Raw genomic sequence first — 10982 nt, 5'->3', positions numbered from 1 at the left:
AACGATCGTAACCATCGAGAAACACCTATCTCGATTTTTGTTCGGAAGTTGAGTTTTTATTCTACGGCGGCCGAATTATCGAATAATCTATGTTTCAAGTTATTCAGTCAATGAAATATGGAAATATTATTAATATTAAAGTTATCTTCGCTCAAATAGCACACGGGTTTATCATTCCGTTTATCATACTCTTATTTTTCCGAAACGCTCATCCCGACAGACGGCATGCATCGAGGCTTTTCTTCTAATTTCCTCCGTGGGAATGCAGACGAAATTATTTTCTGGGGTGTTATTGCACAGAGGAACAATGCACCACTTGTATGTTTTCCTTATTTCACCCATGTTCTCGTTTAAACGCAACGTGGCTCTTCCAAACCTGCAGTTACTGGGCTTGGATCTTGGACTCGTACTGAACTATGACGTCACAGCCAAAGATTAGTGGGGGCGGTATTTTTTAGCCCGCGAAACTCGGGCGACTTTTGGGAGTCATTTTCTAGGGTATAAACTGAATTTTAAGCGGAAAAAAGTATATTGCTGTACTAAGTGTTTACTGTAATATATATGCATACTGTTTATAAAAAGTATGCAATTTCCCTATTATTGGGGCAGCCTTTATTTTTATATAAAGGGTTAATAATGGAATGCTTGAGAGAAGATGGGAAAATCCCTTGAGTAAGGGATTCATTAATCAGAAATAGAAGAGGTTCCTTTATGCATCTATAAGAGAGATATAATATTCTCCCTGGGATGTGATCAGGGCCGGAAAAGTTTTTGTTAGCTAGGGTTGAAATTATAGCTTGTAAATCCGATTCCGTACAAGGATGAATAAAAATTGAAAAAGCACTAGACTCTGGAGCATGTTTGCAGAAGAGGTAAGAGAGGTGGGTGACGGTGGTCTAATTGTAAAAAGGGTACTGAATTCATTTGCTAAATTTGTGATATCAATGTGTGCATTATCACTGGATTGAGCTAGGAAAGGGTGATACATTAAAATTACAAAAATGCAGAGCATTGGTGTTATATAAGGTCATGGTATTGAAATAATGTCAATAAATAAAATATCAACTAGTAATAGCCTCGATAAATGGTACTCCCTATTTCTTAATTCAACTCATAATAGAATTACACCAAAACTGGATTCTTTCGTCATCAACCACACCTCAGATTCAAGAGAGAGATGGAAAAGAGGTGAGTCTATGTTCAAGCGTAGAATGTGTAGAAGACGATATAAGCGGTGCTCAGCTGTTGGAGTCACTCTTAAGATCAGGTAATGATAAAAAAAACCATTTGTACCATATATGAAACACACTGGGATTGAAGAGGATATAACTTCTTGGAGTAGATCGAGGTTTATTTCTTCACCGTGTGGTTCACCATGACATCTTTTGTCAACAGAATTGGCTAAATTCGACGCTGGGTTTCCCTCCTCGCTATCACCTCCCTGCCCTTCCCTAATGTCACAAAAATCACCTCTGCTGTAGGTCGCCTCCTCCAAATATCTTGCAAATCGAAAAAGCACGTTGGGAAAGAGTGCTAAAGGTGGCTCTCTTCTGCTGTGGGTGCATTATAGCTTATCGTGTTACGGCTATTTTTAATTTGGAATCAAAACTGCGATTTTAATGTCTTCTTATCAGCCGCAGCTTTGATCCTTTTGTTTTCACCTGATCCATCACCCAATAGGGTTGTTCAAGCCTATCAAAATGGTCTAAAAAAACGAATGTATATCACTTCTGATGTAATTTCATTTTGATTGGGATGAATGACAGATGCGTTGAAAAAGTAATGATGGAATTATTAGCAATCAAAATTCGAACAATTTTAAACGCCGCCAAAAACGGTCGGCCATCTTGAAATAGAGGTGATGACGACACAAGCGTGTACGGCTGGCCTGTACCCTCGATCGCTCGATGCCAAGCTGAGTACTCTGCATGCCGACTGGACATTTGCCAAGGTTATTCCTTATTTTGAAATGGCCTATGTTGTGCATGAAGCTTCCGGATGGATCAAGGCGACATGAAATCCATTCTTCAAGTTACCCAGCCGGCACAAACCATCAAATTTCTTTTTGGCAGCTGGATGTCATCCAGATGCAAAGAGTATGAGTGCATCCTTTTATACAGATGCCATCCATATGCCGGTCCACCGCCGAGGGGATGAACCGCCGCACTTAGAGAGATGCCGTGAGGATGAGGATGCACGAAAGTGCTGCCATCTAACGGCGGAAAATTGAACTCGGTCATACTAGTATTCCTATATTGCTTGTCTGGTTCTCTTCATCTCGTGATTGTTTTACACTACTCGGGATAAATCAGAGCACGTTTTATTTCATGAATATAACTTTAATGACTCAGCATAAAACAAGAGGCAGGCGAACACAGGAATACAGACGTACACAAGACAACATATGAGAACTTCAGTACAACATTGCTATCCATCGGAGTCCAAAACAAACGCAAGAGTTCAAATCCAGGAAAGTAGAGGCCAATGAGTGCGCGAGGGTCGATACCGGGAGATTAGACAAAATTGCTGCAATGGTCAGAATAAAAAAATATCACTATAAAACACGCCCAACGCAACACTCAATCTACGAGGTACAACATCGCTATCCATCGCAGTACAAAACAAACGCAGATTTCAAATCCAGGAGAGTACAGGCCTATGAGTGAGCGAGGGTCGACACCGGGAGATTAGTCAAAATTGCTGCAATGGTCAGAATTAAAAAATATCACTATAAAACATACCCAACACAACACTCTATCTACGAGGCTCCAACACGTCGAGATAGGGATAGATGGCTACAAGACGACAAGTCCATACCTACTGCTGTAGTCATTGGTAGTTCCGTATGTCCGTGAAAATCTTGAATACAATGAATAATTATAATAATAATAGTTCTTGAAATTTTATAATAATTAATGCGAGGACTTGCAGATATTTTTAAGTATTAAACCACATCATGAAAAATATGGCATTCATAGGCGCAACTAGCAAAGGATGGCAGAAGGATATTTGGTACCTAGCGCATTCTGTCACGCATTGCATCCACTTCACATATAGATGCGGTATGGGCTGTGCCGGCTGGGTAGGCAGGCAATGTATGTAGCGTTGACAGGAATTGAAAGTTTTGTATTGCTGCATTTGCTAGGAAACTACGTGCAGTGAACTTTCATTGTGCTTCTAGTGCAAGTGAACACAATTTGTGCCCTTAATGTACCCCTAAGTGAATGATTGCATATAGACGATGAAGTAAAGAGTGAAGTGAGTTGTGAATATAACTGCTTCGACGAAATTATTTATTTCTTCCATGCTAGTTCAATCAACCCTATACATTTCGATCTAAGGTATCTAACTATTGCCTAGGGGATATTTTTCATATTTGAGCTAGTTGTGCTTTAGGGATACATCGAACGCATATTAATTTTCAATCGTTTGTTCGCTTCTAAGTTCCGTTTGATTTTATTACCTATTCATTTTGAGCATTAACGAGTGTTTACATTTCACGAATTTCGTTGCGCTGTTGTTTGTTTTTGTTTTGGTCATATTTTGGTTACGGTAAGAGTACGGGTAAGAGTAATAGTGAAATTCGAAGTTTTTTGATGTTACAATAACCGGTTTAGCTATTTGTTTCAGCCTATTCATTTCATTGTCCTCGAAATGTCAATGTGAAATAACGTAAACTGATTCTAAGTCGTTAGTGAGAAGTGAGGTGTGGAGAATCTTTCGAACTTCAAGGAGTGCAAATTCTTTTAGCGTGTGCATAGTGATTGGAAAACCGATTATCATGTTTTATTAGTGTTTTATATTTATTGTGAGTCAAGTTTTTCATTGAATCAGTTGATTCGGAATATATTCGAATAATTCGTATCAAAAAGACAACTCGTGAAATGTGTACGTTGTAGTGCTATTTATGATATGATGAGCAATAAATATGTACAAGTAAGGGTAATTTTGCTTATTATTACTCTTATGAAAGGATAAATTTGGATTTTCTTTAAACATTGATCTGGCGGCAGACGCTGGAGATCTTGAAAAAAAGTGGAATAACCCTGCTGAGCCACTTAAACAACACTGCAGTAGGGCATCTACAGGCTTGTGACGTCACACATCAATTCAAGATGGAAGTAGGGCTTTTTGGCGTAACGTAAAATTTGTCACTGTTTAAAGCCTTCTCTAAACATGTACAATTAAGAAAATAGCATAATATTATTGTCATTGCTCCTTCTGAAGCACGATCTTTCGATTTCTTAAATAAAAAAAATATGGTGAACAACCCTATTGGTAAACGTAAAATAATATTTCATAAAGATAAGATAGCGTAAATAATTGCAGAACATCATGTGGCGTAAATAATCAATCTTAATTACTCTGTTGAAATTAGGATACTCTTCGATTAATTGATCACACTTTTGACGAAGAGTTGCTGGATTTCGATCAAAAACATGAGTAATACTTGTTTAAATGCTGTCGATAATAGCGCCTTTACAGAAACAACAGCATCGAGAGCTGCGCATTATTATTCCGTGAAGGCGGGAAGGCAGTAAAGTCTCTTGTTTGTCAACACGACCACATGGGGAATGCCATTCACTCCAATCTTTCTTTCCAAAACAAAGTATAATGATCGTTATGTTGCACAAACTGTGAGTTTTGATGAGTACCTTTTCACTTTGGGTGTCGATGCGTTTATGGCTGCTCCTGATTCAATGGGTCAGTGAACCTGTCCCAAGGATAACTGCCTTGCACGACTTCTCTGGCTGCAGCGCCAAACTTTTCTGGTGCTGTAACCTTAGGAGCTACCCTCTTCAAGAGTGTTGAATCCACCATCCTGATTCGGCACCGTTCTGTGGCGTAGATGAATATTTGGAGCGTCCTTTTGAAGGCTACGATTTTGCTGTTTCGAACTGTAATGTTAGAAGGTCACTGTAAAGTTGGTATGCTTTTTTTGGAGGAGGCGACCAACAGCTGAGGTCATTTGCGCCACGAGGGATGGGGCAGGTAAGGAAGGGTAGAGAGAAACTCAGTGTCGGCATTAGTCTGCTCTTATCGAAAGGCACCAAGGGGATTATGGCTTAACGTCCCATCCGATGGACGGAGTGTTGTCCTCCACAAATCATTCAAGCAGGGAGCGGGCAGTCTCTGAAAATTCTCTGCCTCCACCAGGATTTGAACCCGAGCCCGCCGGGTGGGAAGCCAACACTCTAGCCACCACACCAACCCGATCTCCCTTACTGTACAGTTACCAGGGTTGATTGATTTAAATCACTTGATTTTTATTTTTAAAAAAATCGGATGATTTAAATCATAATGTGATCTATATGTTTGATTTTTAAAGAGTCAAGAAAAGGAAGCTGTAAGTGTATAATTTTGATTTTTATTTCTTAATTAATACAATGAATTGACAGTTATCAGCACAATAGAGTGTTTGCATGGGTGAGGAATAAGCATGAAACCCTTTCCATTTAGTGCATACATGTTTGAAGTTCTCATATATTTAATGAAAATTCCATGTGTTTTGTTATTAATTTATTATTTAAGTTTTAATAACCTTTGTTTTAGCATCGAAATTCTGGAGGGTAAAACGACCTGTAATTGGCTATTCTTTACGTGACGTCATCTCCCATATTATAGTTGCAAGCAGACGGGAGCATTGACGAATAACTTATACATGGAGAATACATTATATAGGAGATTAAAGAGACTGCCACTAGGTGTTGCCATGAGCATCCCGAGCTAACGAAGTGTTGCCAAATGTCGCAGTGTTGCCTATTCTGCAAAGACGGGTCGCTGCATGGGGAAACGTATAGTTTTAAAGGGCAATAGGACGGACAGAAAACCGAATTAACTTTTCGACTTGACCACTACCCGTTAATAAATACATTTCAACGAATCACTGAATAACAAATCGTCCTTTTGTCAATTTCCCGCTAACTCCATGACCAGCAGACGACGTATTCCGTAATATATACGACGCCTCTCACAGTGCACAATTACCTGCTTAACATGTCAGAACATCGCAACTTCTGGATTCCCCTACTCTAAGTATTGCGATGTATATCGGTAATGTTATCGGAGTATGACATTGACTTTAGTTGTCATAAGGCACAGCGAAGAAAACCACAGAATAATTAAGCGTAAATAAAGTATGACTTTTAGAAAGTATTTGCACGAGAGGGATCAGTGAAAGTTTAGAAATCGATCTTAAAAAAATACAAACACATTTCTCTTATCAACGGAAAGAGCGATTGGTACAGATAAAGCTCAAAACCCACTAAGCCCCGAACTCTTTTGATTTCAAAAGCAACGAGAAAAAAAGGCACCGAACACAACCATACAAACAACATTTCGGACGTGATGCATCATAAAGCGTTGAAGATATGGCAATTAATCTAACAATGCTCGTTGCATTTGCAACGGATGTCACAATGCAAGATTAAGAATGAAGAATGCTATTGACTAAAAAGCGCTACCCTATCTAACAGTTGTCCTTCACAGAATTGAAATTTGGCATTTTATTATGACTATAACACAAAACTCACCTGTGCATGGATTTGCAAATACTTGCCTCTGAGGGGGTGGCACTCACATTAACTGTAACACACATTAGAAATCATGCAATTTGCAGCTGTTACGGGAAACGTGGACCGGATGTCATGTAGACTTAAATAATTATATCCCAATTATTGTTCACAATCACATCAAACAGAAATTTATTGCCAAAATTGTAACTTACATAGAAATTAAAACAGAAATCTCTTTAGTCCAATATCAAACTATAGCTATTCACTGTGTGAGTCACACACCACGTAAAATAACTTTCCTTTTATAAACAGTTTAAACTTAAGATGATTAAGCACAGCAAATAAATAATCATACAACACTGAGAACTGTAGATACAAAAATTCAAGCCTTGTATCGTTGAAATCACTTGCACTACACTAACCTAATTGCACTATGATAACACTGACTGCTCCAGAATAGTATTAATTGCACTTCACTTTCACTAATTTAACTTCGCTCCCACCAATTGCACTACTCCAGCGGCCGTTTCTGGCCCAGCATCCTTGCAATCGAAACAGCAAAACCACGGCAATACTCCACCTAAAAGGTAGAAAACAGATGATGTAAGAAAACTGATTTAAAGGATGAAACACAAGGATCGACAATACAACACTCAATAAGAAATAGTTTAACACTCATTACAAATGGAACATTTTCTAGTTACCAATCAGTGAAAGTTTAGAACTCTAACATAAAAAAATACAAACATATCTCTTATCAACGGAAAGAGCGATTTTATGTTTCAAACGGAAAGAGAACTCACTTTATAAAACGAAAAGATATCAAATTAATTCGACGATGCCCTATTTTCACAACGCATTCACTGGCGCGGACATAAATTCGTAGGTATTGCGAAGAGGTTCCTATTCCGCCATTGCGTCAGCGCATCAATCCGCGAGATATATGCATCATCTAAATAGAAGCACATGGCAGATTAAATTGATCTCTTCACATTATCAACAATTCTGCCTTGAAGTCATAACACTACATCGATTTTCCCTGATTTAAACCCCACTTATTTAGAAGACAAATAGAAAGCTTTCAGTCCAGAGAAGAACATTCATGTATAAATGCCAATAAGGACGCCAAAATGGAGTCGCCCGCGATATCCCCACGATGTGTAAAAAAGGCGATTAATTGCTTACCGGCCGACTTTAAAATATTTTATTCGGATATAAACAGCAAACATGCGTATTCAAAAAACTTTGGATCTAATTTTTCATAGGTCTTTAGCCAACTTGCATATAGCTGGCACTTCCCGCCATTGCTGGCGGGAAGTAACAGCAGCACATTTTCCTCCCCAGTGCTCACTTTCCTCCCACGGCGAATGATAACCAATTGTTATCTCATCACAAGATATGTATATTAACGTCTAATAACAGAAATTTTAAAAAAATCGGCCAAAGTTGATCAATCCCTCTTACCAACTGAAATGGTACTCACCGTAGCCACACCATGCCATAGCCTTGGACCTGCTTTCTTCCAGATATCAACCGAAGTGTTCACTTTTTGCGTCTTCTTGTAAGCGGTCGTGCATCCCCACACATAACAAGTTCGAGAATTGCAAATATTTTCCAAAGAAAATCTCACAAATTGATGAATTCCGGAGCTCTGCACACAAGCGTCCGTTGCCTTGAGTTGGAATGTAATGACTAAGCAACCCAGAGAATATTTTTGTCGCGACAAGTGGCAAAAGTGGGGAACTAATAGACGCGGGAGTCGGACCACAGCGCTTTCGGATTACAACGGGTAGCAAGACAACTAACCTGTGTAATGTATTAATCATGAACTTATATTTCACGTATTTGACGCGATATTTCTTCATTTTTCTGCAAGTAAATTTGCAAAATGGAACCTGGTTTCGTTAAGGCTTCTTCAAATAACCTCACAGACGTTGACTCCTTCGTGATCGGTGTATACCTAGGGCCTATCTTCGTTTTTGTAAGGTCTGTAACTTCATTTTCTTCCGAGTTGGGAGAAAATAGACTCGTGAAGCGTTTCATCCAACAATTAAGTCTCTAACTCGATTGCATATAGACGATGAAGTAAAGAGTGAAGTGAGTTGTGAATGTAACATCTTCGAGGAATTTATTTCTTCCATGCTGGTTCAACCAACCGTATGCATTTCGATCGAAGGTATCTGACTATTGCGAAGGGGATATGTTTCATATTTGGACTGGTTGTGCTTTAGGGATACATCGAACGCGTATTAATTTGCATTCGTTTGTTCGCTTCTAAGTTCTGTTTGATTTTATTACGTATTAAACCTATTGCCAATTCATTTTGAGATTTAGTCAGTGTTTACATTTCACGCATATTCGTTGCGCTTTTGTTCGTTATTGTTTTGGTCATATTTTGGTTACGGTAGGAGTGATAGTGAAATTCTAAGTTTTTTGATGTTACAATAACTGGTTTAGTAGGTAATTTGTTTCAGACTATTCATTTAATTGTCTTCGCAATGTTAACGTGAAATAACGTAAACTGATTCTAAGTTGTTAGTGATGTGTGGGAAGTGAGATGTGAAGAATCCTTACGAATTTCAAGGAGTGCAAATTCTTTTAGTGTGGTGTGCAGAGTGATTGGAAAACCGATAATTATGCTTTATTAGTGTTACATAATAGTGTTTTATATTTATTGTGAGCCAAGTTCTTCATTGAAACAGTTGATTCGGCATATACTGGTTATAAGTATTAAAAAGACAGCTCGTGAAATGTGTGCCAGGTAGTGCTATTTGTGATATGATGAGCAATAAATAAGTACAAGTAAGGGTAATTTTGCATAGTTTTTTATTCATTAACACCTCTAGTAAACTATTTTTCCCTATGTTTCCGCACTTTTATGCTGTCAATATTTGAAAATTTTAATGTAGGGAGGCAGGTTGTTGTGTTTCCTCAACTATAACATTTTAGGAGTAAACATATGTTACTAATTGCTCGCATGTAGGTATTTGCAATGCATCAAATTTGTACCATTTATACATTTACCGTAACGTTATTTTCTTTACGATTCTTTACTGCATTGTAAATTCTTCAAATTTTCCTTTTCCACTCCAACGTTGTTTATATCTGCTTTTCGAGTATAAATGCTTAAAATACTGACGTTACCAATTATGTTTTTCCATAGTCATCAAGCATACATAATGAAAGTAAGCATTCGAAGTGAAAAAATATGCAATGTATATCATCAATGAATACACGGCCGTTTGTATACAAGAATAACTGCATCTCAAACATACATATGCTTCAGTATTACGCATTAGTCTTTCCTTTCTGAATGGAATAATAAACTCTTTTGTGTGTAATAATGGCATCGACTTAAGATCCCTCCGGGCTGCCAATAACCATTTCCGTCGTAGTTCAGGCTTATCGGGAACATCCACAAAAATCTTGTTCGGTGTAGAAACACGGGTGCTCCCACGTATCGGAACAAAACAATATTCATTCCGGAATTTTGTCCCACAAGCCATTAATCTATCTTCGCTCATGGCTACGAACTTAAAGAATTATTGTACGAAATATACCACTAATTTATAGTAGGACAGATGGTTTATTCCGTCAGATTCACCTCAGTGTTCGTAAACAACAATAAACAAGGTTTCCATCAATCGCAGATGATCGGAGGAACTGCAGTCAGTTGAGTATGGGGATTGACGTCACAAGCCGTCTGGCATGGCGGCGTAGTGTTTTAAGCGCAACATTGATTTTGGAATGTTTATTTGTTAATAACAAATTCGCCCATGGTCGTACGACTGTTGGAGTTGGAATTTTGCTTAATTAAACCAAACTGATATTTTTAACAGGCCTCACCAAAAACGTGCAAATACTCTATGGTGGCTCTTAAATAGAAATGATACTGTAGGAATGCATATAACATGAAAATTTAAAAAAATGGCTTTGGTTCGAATACTAGTGTATCCGTTGAAAAAAAATTGTTTTCTGATTTAATTTCTAAGCGTAGGCACCATACAAAGTTGCAATTACAGAATTTTTCTAAACTTCATATGCTTTAGAACAACATAATATAGCACATTTGATGCTTCCAATGGCAATTTTATATTATGCTGGTGTAATTTTTAATTTGATACCATTGGCATTTCCATAGTTCTCTCCCCTGATTGACTAAATGTTGTATTAAGTTTAGAGTATGTTGCCTCTTATTTTCTCTGCAAACGATTATTCTCCAATATGCTGCCCAAATAGTTAGTATTTCAAATAACTGAATTTTTGATGAATGGAGAATCATAAAAATCTCATTTAAATCAGTAAAATCCGATTTAAATCAATAAAATCTGATTTAAATAAAAAAAATCAACAAAAATTTTTTTTGAAAAAGATAATGCTTTTTATCAACCCTGTCAGTTACCTTGAACAAAAATATAACATTGGTCGAGCACATCGCTAAATTGCGCAACAAGCTTAGTTCAACAT

The 10982-nt window shown here is 37.8% G+C and overlaps 1 long non-coding RNA gene across 1 annotated transcript; it reads right to left on the bottom strand.

Annotated features, from left to right (window-relative positions):
- Window positions 1-6674: 6674 nt before the first annotated feature.
- On the bottom strand, window positions 6675-8337 carry LOC124153316. Its single transcript, XR_006863616.1, has 2 exons — window positions 7999-8337; window positions 6675-7095 (listed from the first exon to the last, which is right to left on the bottom strand). It is a non-coding gene; the product is annotated as an uncharacterized LOC124153316 (long non-coding RNA).
- Window positions 8338-10982: the final 2645 nt, after the last annotated feature.

Source organism: Ischnura elegans, chromosome 2 (genome assembly GCF_921293095.1).
Source record: "Ischnura elegans chromosome 2, ioIscEleg1.1, whole genome shotgun sequence".
NCBI lineage: Eukaryota > Metazoa > Arthropoda > Insecta > Odonata > Coenagrionidae > Ischnura > Ischnura elegans.
This window is presented reverse-complemented; position numbering and strand designations above follow the sequence as displayed.